The sequence below is a fragment of the Cydia splendana genome, chromosome 16 (genome assembly GCF_910591565.1).
Source record: "Cydia splendana chromosome 16, ilCydSple1.2, whole genome shotgun sequence".
Taxonomy (NCBI): Eukaryota; Metazoa; Arthropoda; class Insecta; order Lepidoptera; family Tortricidae; genus Cydia; species Cydia splendana.
In genome coordinates, this window is record NC_085975.1 from 1 (window position 1) to 12,325 (window position 12,325).

The window sequence follows — 12,325 nt, forward strand, 5'->3', positions numbered from 1 at the left end:
AGTCCCCGATAGCCGGTACCATTATGGCCACTTTCCGATCAGTTGCTCCTACCCAGTTGGGCTGAGGAGGAACACAATATGGTTCCGCTGCCACAGCCGCGCCAATGCCCCACTCTGCTATTACCTGCATAAGCAGGTCTTGGGCACGGGCGCAGTTGTTCAAGTTGGTCTGTAGGAGTTCGTAAGGGCGTGGCAACATTACACATCCATGTCTTGTCCCTCGTCAGCCCCATGGGCGGATCTCTGATCGGGCCCCTGGGGCCGGATGGGGTCTTGTCTACCCTTAGTCGGTGGGGGGCAGCACGCTTGGCCTCCCATGTAGTGTCCGGCTGGTTTTTTGGCCTGATAACACACCGCGCAGAATGGCGCCTCGGTACAGTCGGACGCCTTATGTCCCGGCTTGCTGCACCGGAAGCACGTGTTGCCTCTGTCTATTTGTGAGGGGCAAGTAGCGCGAGTGTGTCCCGTCCCCATGCACTTATAACAGCGGAACGGTGCTGGATCTAGAATCTGTACTTGTGCACTCGACCACCCCACAAGCAAACGCCCTCCCTCTACTATCTTTTTGGCGGCTGTCACCGGGCATTTAATGAGGGTCGATCCTGCTCCATTAAATCCGGTACGGATTGCACCTACCTTCACTTCATCAAATCTGCAACCACCCTTCGCTGTTATTGCCTCGGCTACTGCCTCCGTGGTTGCAGATTCCATGAGTCCTGATATCCTCAAGCCAGCCATTTTAGTTGGCCGGTACACCCTCGCATCGTTGCCAATAAGGCCCTCCAATTTCTCGCACAGGATATCGGCTGCCCTGCCATTGTCGGTACCAGAAACCTCGATGATACGCGCCCCATCGGCCGTTTTTCTAACTTTGACGTGGTCTATCCCCACCTCGGCTAGACCAAACGAGGTCGTCACCTTGGTTAGGATTCCCGCATATGTAGCCTCAGATTCTGGTTTGAGAGCCACTACTATGCCCGCCGTTGATGGAGCCACCAGTTTACGTGGCTTCGGCTTTGGTTTAAGAGCCGGTTGGCCTGCTACAGCTGTTGGTTTTTTAGCTTTCCTCTTTGCCTTACGGCCTACTACTTCCGTCCACGTCGGAGCAGCAGTCGTCGGTGGTGGGGGCGGCACCGTCTGAGGGACCCTCTTCGCTCGGGGAGCGGGGGTGGGGTTTGTCGACCTCTCCGCAGGAGGGGGAGGTGCCACCCGGGGTACCTGCTTGGTAGCCGCTTGTTTCTTCCGCGGCAATTTTGGCCCTGGTGCAGTTCTGGCAGGGGGCATCAGCGTTGACCCCGACGATGCTACAGATTTATCTGCCGTTTTCCTGGGCCTTGGGGCAGGAACAGGGGCAGGGGCAGGCAACGGGGTCCAGGGATCATCCGGCAAATCAACCACGGGGGCTGATGGAGAAACTGTCGCATCGGCAGCCTCAGATGCCTTTCTTCGGTCCGCCGCCAGTGGCGGGCGGACCATCGGCGCCGGAGGGAGGCGGCTCTTTATGTCGTTTAAGCGGGCATTAACCATATCCCCAATCGACTTGAATAGACTCGCCTCTAACTCCTCCCTAAACCCAGACAAGGCATCCGTTACCGACCCCAGAATCTGGTTAGGCCTTGCACTGTCTGCTGGAGTCTCCTTATTCCGTTCGGAGAAGGCCCTTCTAAGCGCTTTCATCTCAGTCGTCGCATGAGCTAGCTCTTCCTTCAGTCTTTTGTTATTCGCCCGAAGGACATGGACCTCTTCATTTTCCTCTCTTGAGTCCATGTTATCCATGGCCGTTACGATCTCGCGGCACGCCTTGTTAATGCGGCCGCGGATTGTTCCTTTTAAATTCATACATTTGCTGACTTCTGCCAGCACCCTCTTGGCTGCCTTGCGGGCCACATCCGCCTCGTCTTCGTCAGCAGCTGGAGACTGAGGGCCTTCCGGCACCAGGCTGTACTCCATTTCCAGCTCCTCATCAGATATGACCTGTTCGGATGTTTGGTCCTTCATCCAGCAGGAGGCTGGCCCGCGAGATTGGGACGCATTTCCGGTATTTTTATCCGTATCTTTTTCACTAGTATCCATGTCGAGCCTTCTTTTCAACAAAGTTTTGGTCTTGGCGATTCCCACGTATGCCCCAAGGGGCTTGGACTTGGAAATACCCGTGCACGCTCCGCGAGTCTTACCCTTTCCGTTTTTCCCGCCTCTACGTGCTGTATTGACTTTTGGCAAGGTCCCCAGCCACGTATCCTCATCCGATCCAGTATGGTACCGTTTTTGGGCCAGCTGTTTTTCCACCGATTTCTCGCCAGCCTTATCTATAAAGATAACCTCTGGAAGGTCGTCGGAGTCCGTTGCATCAGACAGTCGGCGTATCCTCTCTGACCGATCAGTCCTGATTTCCCTCTGGCTGTCAGCCATATTTGATTTGGTCGCTGATCCCTCTCCTCCTTCGTATGGGCTCCGATCCCTGCTATTTGAATTTGAGTCTATCGCTTCGTCTAGACGTAGTGACACTCGGCAGCCCCGCAGCCGTAGCTGTGCTGGCGTCGTGTTAAGTTCTGAAACGACGCCGTCCCTCTCATTTTCGGCGCCAGAAGCACCCACCATATCTTCAAGATTTGTTTTATTTGTTTTATTTAGATTATCCATTCAATTCCCACGAGTAGGGGAGACTAAATTTCCACAGGGGCAGAGATCCCCGTACCCAAGCTGTGGCCCTATATACTCTGTGAGGTCGGGCGGTGTCACAGGTTGGCCACTAATGGCTGATGCACACCCCAGCCGCTCTAAAGAGAGCACCCCCGCACGGTGAACCGCCATGCGAGGGATTGTGGTTTTTTATTGAGGTTATCTCCTCTTGACCCGGCCGACCAAGGCAAGGCCCTCGGTCCCATCAAAGGCTGCTAGACATGGCAACAACACCTTATCATTTGGGATAACGAGTTTGTGACGGTGGCCGGAGCCTGTCCACCCGGTTTCTGCACTGAAAGCGGGCAAACCCGTCTTGCTCTTGGTAGTGTCCCTCACTCTTCGCCTGCCCGGTATGGGTAGCCCTGTCCGGTATAGCCTAGGAGATCACAGAGACACTCCAAGAACACCCTCCCCCCCCCCGGGCTAAACCCCGGGTGTCGGGTTATTGGCAGCTCCGGTAAGCAATCCCATGCAGGAGATCACTTACCGTTGCCCCCAGGGCGCACCAGCCATAAACCATTCCCTTGACTGCGAATCCGCAAGGATTAACAGAAATTGGAATGGCCCAGACCCTCGTGGAGGTTACCCGACCTAGCGCCCCAACCTAACCTAACCTTTTTTTTTTTTTTTTTTTTTTTTGTCGCAGGGGAAATGCATTTACGCATCCACCCCGGGCTGGAGGGGCCCATCATGGGTGGTATGTGGGGCTCGCTCCTCCCGTAACTCCCTCTGCTAAACAGAGGGAGGGGGAGGAGAATACCCACTAAAACCCCTGCGGCGTTACCCTCTCTGCCGTTATAGGGGAGCACCGTGAGGTCACTAATATTCTACCACGATGCTCCCCCGAATATTCTACCACGATGCTCCCCCGTACCTAACCTAACCTAACCTAACCTAACCTAACCTAACCTAACCTAACCTAACCTAACCTAACCTAACCTAACCTAACCTAACCTAACCTAACCTAACCTAACCTAACCTAACCTAACCTAACCTAACCTAACCTAACTCAAAACCTAACCTAACTCAAAACCTAACCTAACTCAAAACCTAACCTAACTCAAAACCTAACCTAACTCAAAACCTAACCTAACTCAAAACCTAACCTAACTCAAAACCTAACCTAACTCAAAACCTAACCTAACTCAAAACCTAACCTAACTCAAAACCTAACCTAACTCAAAACCTAACCTAACTCAAAACCTAACCTAACTCAAAACCTAACCTAACTCAAAACCTAACCTAACTCAAAACCTTTTTTTTTTTTTTTTTTTTTGACGCAGGGGAAATGCATTTATGCATCCACCCCGGGCTGGAGAGGCCCATTGTGGGGGTGGTATGTGGGACTCGCTCCTCCCGTAACTCCCTCTGCTAATCAGAGGGAGGGGGAGGAGAATACCCACTAAAACCCCTGCGGCGTTACCCTCTCTGCCGTTATAGGGGAGCACCGTGAGGTCACTAATATTCTACCACGATGCTCCCCCGGCCGCCCCGGCCGTTCACCGGGGGCACCCTCAGATTAGAGGAGGAGGGATTGTGTAACGCTACAACCCCTCCTCGAGCGCGTAGAGCCTTATTTGCGGGTCCCCAGCCCGCAGCTCTACTGGGGAATCAAGGCATTGACGAATTGCCGCCGCCTGACTCCCCTCCGTCTTTGCCGTAGCGGATGCGCATCGGCTCTGGCCTCGCGCGCCCGCTCCGCTTCTTCTTTTTTTTGCATAACTTTTTCGCAAAAGTTGTGGAACGCCGCCCAGGATCTCTCGCTGACTATGATTTTTGCTACTATATTGTGCAGCGAGAGATCATCCACGTTTAGGGCCATTTCCAGCTCCCATCTCTCAGGAGCCCAGGTTGGGCATTCCACCATCGTGTGGTAGGCAGTGTCGTTTTCGTACCCGCAGTGGTGACAAACCGGCGAAGGTTCCCTCCTTATTGTGTACAGGTAATGACCGAAGCAGCCGTGTCCAGTCATTACCTGCACTTGTCTGTACGTAAGGGTACCACTTTTTCGGTCTAGCCAGCTGTCAAAAGATGTGAGGAGCGCCGCTACGGTATACGTACCATAGGGCTCGTCCTCCAGCTGGCTTTTCCAACGATCCCTCGCTCTCTTCTTTTCAGCATCAAGCCGAGCCTCCAACTCCCTGGGAGCCAGACGCTCATCGGCGATGCGTAACTCCGTTCGCTGGTTGTACCTCTCGGCCAGGAGTCGGGCGTCAAGCTCCCACGGTATGGTGCCGGCGAGGGCGCAAGCGGCTGCGTGCCCTATGGTCTTGTACCCTCTTATGATGCGTTGCGCAATCACTCTCTGCGGCCTTCGGAGGAGGGCCCTCGTTTTGCTGTTAAGCCTCCCGGCCCATATAGGTGCCCCGTATAGTGCCATGCTGCGAACGACGTTCGCATATAGGCGTCGGCATGGAGCTTGGGGGCCTCCTACATTGGGCAATAGACGGCTCAGCGCCGAGGCGGCACCAACGAGCCGAGGAACCAGGTTGGTAAAATGTTCTTCGAACTCCCACTTGCTGTCCAAGACTAGGCCCAAGTATTTGATGTGGGCCCTCAGGGGGACCGCCTCACCCCCTACTGGGATCACATCATTGGGTCCCAGTCTCCAGCCTCTTCTTTTGAAGACCACGGCGTCGGTCTTATTGAGGGATACGGCAAGCCCTAGGAGGTTGATGCGTCCCACCGTGAGTTCGGTTGCGACAGCGGCTCTCCTCAAGGTTTCCTGGAACTGTTTTCCCCTCACGGCCACCATTGTGTCATCGGCATAACAAATGGTGACCATGCGGGGAAGCTGCTCTCCTCGTATTGCCCAGTCGAATCCGATGTTCCAGAGCAGGGGCCCCAGAACCGACCCCTGTGGAACACCACATTCCATCCGTCTTTCAAGGCGTCCGTCTCCCGATTCATAGAGCACAACCCTATCAGTAAGGTAGTGCTCTATGATCGTCCTCAGATAGAGAGGGACGCCGTGGTACCGGAGCGCCTCTTTTATAACTCCGTAGGGGAGAGAGCCAAATGCATTGGCAATGTCTAGAGACACTGCTATGGCTCCCTCCTTTTTCTCTGCTGCCAGATCGCTGAATTTCTTCAACGTGCCTACTGCGTCTATTGTAGACCGCCCCTCGCGGAACCCAAATTGATGGTCACTAATGTTTGGGCCCGTGTCCTCCAGATGCTTAGTGATACGCCTTGCTATGATGCGCTCCAGCATCTTTCCAGTTTCATCTAGGAGGACGATGGGGCGGTATCCTGAAGGAGAGTCAGCTGGACGACCCTCCTTTCGCAGCAGGCACAGCCTACCCTCCTTCCAGCAACGAGGGAAAATTCCCTCTTTGAGGCAGTCATCGAATAGCCCGCGAAGTCGGACTCCGAGGTGTTTCAATGTCAGGGAGAGGACTCTCCCTGACACACCATCCGGCCCAGGAGCCTTTTTGCCGGCTCTCATTCTGAAGACTGCTCCCATGATTTCCACGTCCGAGATTAAAGGGACATCCGGGAGGCCCTCCGGTTGTTCCACTGGGAGAGCCATGACGGGAGGTGTAAAGTCCGGTGCCACCGGGAAGAGGCCCTCAACAACTCTTTTTAGTAGTTCCGGCTCTAAGGAATCCATGGGTGGAGCATGTTTCATTTTGTTCCTCACAATTTTATAGGGTCGCCCCCATGGGTCCCTGTCTAAGGTTCTCAGGAATTCCTCTCGGGCCTCATCCTTCCGTTTGGCTATGGCCGTTCTCAATGCCCCTTTTGCAGCTACTAGGGCCTCCCGGAGTATCTCTTCCTCTGCCGCTGTGTGTTGTCGGCGCCTGCACCTTATGAATTTACGGCGTGCAGCATTGGCGGTTACTCTGAGGGCCGCAATTTCCTCCGACCACCAGTAGACTTGTTTTTTGCCAGTTGGTTTCTTTGCCCTCGACATACCAGCATCGCACACCGTGGTGAGCGAGGTACGGAAGCAGGCTGCCCGTTCTTCAACCCCGAGGTCTACTGGCGGGGGAGCGCACCAAGCCTGTATCAATGCAGCCTCCTCAATCATCTCTTTATCTAGGCTAGCCAAGGACCACCTAGGGAAGCGGCCATTGGGACGACGCCTACCCGCTGTATGCGGTAGACCCTGTGGTGGAGCCGCTGGAGATGGAGAAATCCTCATCCTGATGTAGACGTGATCAGAGAGGGTCTCCACATTCTCTAGTACACGCCAGTCCTCAATTCGATTGGCGATAACAGGGGTTGCAAGAGTGACGTCCACAATGGACCCTCCCTGGTGTCGCACACATGTGTAAGCGTGACCTTGGTTTGAAACCACAAGCCCCATCGCTAGCACCCAATCCCTAAGGGTTTCGCCCCTCACGTCTGTAACAGGGGAACCCCAGGCTGCGCTTTTAGCATTGAGATCTCCCATTACGAGTACCGGGGTTGGCGCTAACCTCCTTATCAGCCCCCCCAGATCGTCTAAGTAACCCTCGAATTGCCATAGTGGCCTATTGGGGGAAAAATAAGTGCCGATTATTATAATATTTCCCCATTTGGCTGCCGCAATTCCTGGACCTTTATGAACGGCGATCAGGGGAGGATAGTCCCCGATAGCCGGTACCATTATGGCCACTTTCCGATCAGTTGCTCCTACCCAGTTGGGCTGAGGAGGAACACAATATGGTTCCGCTGCCACAGCCGCGCCAATGCCCCACTCTGCTATTACCTGCATAAGCAGGTCTTGGGCACGGGCGCAGTTGTTCAAGTTGGTCTGTAGGAGTTCGTAAGGGCGTGGCAACATTACACATCCATGTCTTGTCCCTCGTCAGCCCCATGGGCGGATCTCTGATCGGGCCCCTGGGGCCGGATGGGGTCTTGTCTACCCTTAGTCGGTGGGGGGCAGCACGCTTGGCCTCCCATGTAGTGTCCGGCTGGTTTTTTGGCCTGATAACACACCGCGCAGAATGGCGCCTCGGTACAGTCGGACGCCTTATGTCCCGGCTTGCTGCACCGGAAGCACGTGTTGCCTCTGTCTATTTGTGAGGGGCAAGTAGCGCGAGTGTGTCCCGTCCCCATGCACTTATAACAGCGGAACGGTGCTGGATCTAGAATCTGTACTTGTGCACTCGACCACCCCACAAGCAAACGCCCTCCCTCTACTATCTTTTTGGCGGCTGTCACCGGGCATTTAATGAGGGTCGATCCTGCTCCATTAAATCCGGTACGGATTGCACCTACCTTCACTTCATCAAATCTGCAACCACCCTTCGCTGTTATTGCCTCGGCTACTGCCTCCGTGGTTGCAGATTCCATGAGTCCTGATATCCTCAAGCCAGCCATTTTAGTTGGCCGGTACACCCTCGCATCGTTGCCAATAAGGCCCTCCAATTTCTCGCACAGGATATCGGCTGCCCTGCCATTGTCGGTACCAGAAACCTCGATGATACGCGCCCCATCGGCCGTTTTTCTAACTTTGACGTGGTCTATCCCCACCTCGGCTAGACCAAACGAGGTCGTCACCTTGGTTAGGATTCCCGCATATGTAGCCTCAGATTCTGGTTTGAGAGCCACTACTATGCCCGCCGTTGATGGAGCCACCAGTTTACGTGGCTTCGGCTTTGGTTTAAGAGCCGGTTGGCCTGCTACAGCTGTTGGTTTTTTAGCTTTCCTCTTTGCCTTACGGCCTACTACTTCCGTCCACGTCGGAGCAGCAGTCGTCGGTGGTGGGGGCGGCACCGTCTGAGGGACCCTCTTCGCTCGGGGAGCGGGGGTGGGGTTTGTCGACCTCTCCGCAGGAGGGGGAGGTGCCACCCGGGGTACCTGCTTGGTAGCCGCTTGTTTCTTCCGCGGCAATTTTGGCCCTGGTGCAGTTCTGGCAGGGGGCATCAGCGTTGACCCCGACGATGCTACAGATTTATCTGCCGTTTTCCTGGGCCTTGGGGCAGGAACAGGGGCAGGGGCAGGCAACGGGGTCCAGGGATCATCCGGCAAATCAACCACGGGGGCTGATGGAGAAACTGTCGCATCGGCAGCCTCAGATGCCTTTCTTCGGTCCGCCGCCAGTGGCGGGCGGACCATCGGCGCCGGAGGGAGGCGGCTCTTTATGTCGTTTAAGCGGGCATTAACCATATCCCCAATCGACTTGAATAGACTCGCCTCTAACTCCTCCCTAAACCCAGACAAGGCATCCGTTACCGACCCCAGAATCTGGTTAGGCCTTGCACTGTCTGCTGGAGTCTCCTTATTCCGTTCGGAGAAGGCCCTTCTAAGCGCTTTCATCTCAGTCGTCGCATGAGCTAGCTCTTCCTTCAGTCTTTTGTTATTCGCCCGAAGGACATGGACCTCTTCATTTTCCTCTCTTGAGTCCATGTTATCCATGGCCGTTACGATCTCGCGGCACGCCTTGTTAATGCGGCCGCGGATTGTTCCTTTTAAATTCATACATTTGCTGACTTCTGCCAGCACCCTCTTGGCTGCCTTGCGGGCCACATCCGCCTCGTCTTCGTCAGCAGCTGGAGACTGAGGGCCTTCCGGCACCAGGCTGTACTCCATTTCCAGCTCCTCATCAGATATGACCTGTTCGGATGTTTGGTCCTTCATCCAGCAGGAGGCTGGCCCGCGAGATTGGGACGCATTTCCGGTATTTTTATCCGTATCTTTTTCACTAGTATCCATGTCGAGCCTTCTTTTCAACAAAGTTTTGGTCTTGGCGATTCCCACGTATGCCCCAAGGGGCTTGGACTTGGAAATACCCGTGCACGCTCCGCGAGTCTTACCCTTTCCGTTTTTCCCGCCTCTACGTGCTGTATTGACTTTTGGCAAGGTCCCCAGCCACGTATCCTCATCCGATCCAGTATGGTACCGTTTTTGGGCCAGCTGTTTTTCCACCGATTTCTCGCCAGCCTTATCTATAAAGATAACCTCTGGAAGGTCGTCGGAGTCCGTTGCATCAGACAGTCGGCGTATCCTCTCTGACCGATCAGTCCTGATTTCCCTCTGGCTGTCAGCCATATTTGATTTGGTCGCTGATCCCTCTCCTCCTTCGTATGGGCTCCGATCCCTGCTATTTGAATTTGAGTCTATCGCTTCGTCTAGACGTAGTGACACTCGGCAGCCCCGCAGCCGTAGCTGTGCTGGCGTCGTGTTAAGTTCTGAAACGACGCCGTCCCTCTCATTTTCGGCGCCAGAAGCACCCACCATATCTTCAAGATTTGTTTTATTTGTTTTATTTAGATTATCCATTCAATTCCCACGAGTAGGGGAGACTAAATTTCCACAGGGGCAGAGATCCCCGTACCCAAGCTGTGGCCCTATATACTCTGTGAGGTCGGGCGGTGTCACAGGTTGGCCACTAATGGCTGATGCACACCCCAGCCGCTCTAAAGAGAGCACCCCCGCACGGTGAACCGCCATGCGAGGGATTGTGGTTTTTTATTGAGGTTATCTCCTCTTGACCCGGCCGACCAAGGCAAGGCCCTCGGTCCCATCAAAGGCTGCTAGACATGGCAACAACACCTTATCATTTGGGATAACGAGTTTGTGACGGTGGCCGGAGCCTGTCCACCCGGTTTCTGCACTGAAAGCGGGCAAACCCGTCTTGCTCTTGGTAGTGTCCCTCACTCTTCGCCTGCCCGGTATGGGTAGCCCTGTCCGGTATAGCCTAGGAGATCACAGAGACACTCCAAGAACACCCTCCCCCCCCCCGGGCTAAACCCCGGGTGTCGGGTTATTGGCAGCTCCGGTAAGCAATCCCATGCAGGAGATCACTTACCGTTGCCCCCAGGGCGCACCAGCCATAAACCATTCCCTTGACTGCGAATCCGCAAGGATTAACAGAAATTGGAATGGCCCAGACCCTCGTGGAGGTTACCCGACCTAGCGCCCCAACCTAACCTAACCTTTTTTTTTTTTTTTTTTTTTTTTGTCGCAGGGGAAATGCATTTACGCATCCACCCCGGGCTGGAGGGGCCCATCATGGGTGGTATGTGGGGCTCGCTCCTCCCGTAACTCCCTCTGCTAAACAGAGGGAGGGGGAGGAGAATACCCACTAAAACCCCTGCGGCGTTACCCTCTCTGCCGTTATAGGGGAGCACCGTGAGGTCACTAATATTCTACCACGATGCTCCCCCGAATATTCTACCACGATGCTCCCCCGTACCTAACCTAACCTAACCTAACCTAACCTAACCTAACCTAACCTAACCTAACCTAACCTAACCTAACCTAACCTAACCTAACCTAACCTAACCTAACCTAACCTAACCTAACCTAACCTAACCTAACCTAACTCAAAACCTAACCTAACTCAAAACCTAACCTAACTCAAAACCTAACCTAACTCAAAACCTAACCTAACTCAAAACCTAACCTAACTCAAAACCTAACCTAACTCAAAACCTAACCTAACTCAAAACCTAACCTAACTCAAAACCTAACCTAACTCAAAACCTAACCTAACTCAAAACCTAACCTAACTCAAAACCTAACCTAACTCAAAACCTAACCTAACTCAAAACCTAACCTAACTCAAAACCTAACCTAACTCAAAACCTAACCTAACTCAAAACCTAACCTAACTCAAAACCTTTTTTTTTTTTTTTTTTTTTTTTTGTCGCAGGGGAAATGCGTTTACACATCCACCCCGGGCTGGAGGGGCCCATCGTGGGGTGGTATGTGGGACTCGCTCCTCCCGTAACTCCCTCTGCTAATCAGAGGAAAGGGAGGAGAATACCCACTAAAACCCCTGCGGCGTTACCCTCTCTGCCGTTATAGGGGAGCACCGTGAGGTCACTAATATTCTACCACGATGCTCCCCCGGCCGCCCCAGCCGTTCACCGGGGGCACCCTCAGATTAGAGGAGGAGGGATTGTGTAACGCTACAACCCCTCCTCGAGCGCGTAGAGCCTTATTTGCGGGTCCCCAGCCCGCAGCTCTACTGGGGAATCAAGGCATTGACGAATTGCCGCCGCCTGACTCCCCTCCGTCTTTGCCGTAGCGGATGCGCATCGGCTCTGGCCTCGCGCGCCCGCTCCGCTTCTTCTTTTTTCCGCATAACTTTTTCGCAAAAGTTGTGGAACGCCGCCCAGGATCTCTCGCTGACTATGATTTTTGCTACTATATTATGCAGCGAGAGATCATCCACGTTTAGGGCCATTTCCAGCTCCCATCTCTCAGGAGCCCAGGTTGGGCATTCCACCATCGTGTGGTAGGCAGTGTCGTCTTCGTACCCGCAGTGGTGACAAACCGGCGAAGGTTCCCTCCTTATTGTGTACAGGTAATGACCGAAGCAGCCGTGTCCAGTCATTACCTGCACTTGTCTGTACGTAAGGGTACCACTTTTTCGGTCTAGCCAGCTGTCAAAAGATGTGAGGAGCGCCGCTACGGTATACGTACCATAGGGCTCGTCCTCCAGCTGGCTTTTCCAACGATCCCTCGCTCTCTTCTTTTCAGCATCAAGCCGAGCCTCCAACTCCCTGGGAGCCAGACGCTCATCGGCGATGCGTAACTCCGTTCGCTGGTTGTACCTCTCGGCCAGGAGTCGGGCGTCAAGCTCCCACGGTATGGTGCCGGCGAGGGCGCAAGCGGCTGCGTGCCCTATGGTCTTGTACCCTCTTATGATGCGTTGCGCAATCACTCTCTGCGGCCTTCGGAGGAGGGCCCTCGTTTTGCTGTT